The sequence below is a fragment of the Camelus bactrianus genome, chromosome 14, assembly GCF_048773025.1.
Source record: "Camelus bactrianus isolate YW-2024 breed Bactrian camel chromosome 14, ASM4877302v1, whole genome shotgun sequence".
Taxonomy (NCBI): Eukaryota; Metazoa; Chordata; class Mammalia; order Artiodactyla; family Camelidae; genus Camelus; species Camelus bactrianus.
In genome coordinates, this window is record NC_133552.1 from 42,635,006 (window position 1) to 42,635,501 (window position 496).

Consider the following 496-nt stretch of genomic DNA (forward strand, 5'->3'; position numbering starts at 1 on the left):
CCTTATCAGATTTCATAAGCTAAACAGGCCTTGGCTGAGGAGGTTTGCCAATGGCAGTGGTCCAAGAAAAACCAGGTGCTACAGGAAATGAAATTGGTGATTCAGTCAGGTGCATTCTTCTTTATGATTCAGGCTGATCCACTAACTAATCATTGTGAGTGGGCACTCCGCTCTCAGGGGTGCATGTGAATAAGACGTAAAGGTCTTAATCACTTTTCCTGACTGACAGGCTTTCATAGAGGTCACTCTATTCAGTGCCTTCAGAATTTCAAAATGGAGTGATTGATTCTATTGTGGTAATGAAAGTTACTGCTAACACAATTTCAGGTATGCTATATACCCGACATCCTATCTTTGCTCAATATTGAAAATGTAGAGTATGTTATTAAGTAGTCAGGGCATCTTGCTTCTGAGCTAGTTTTACATTTGGCAGTGAGTGTATTTATTCTTGTTTTTTTTTTTTTAACTTGAAGTATAGTTGGTTTACAATGTTGTG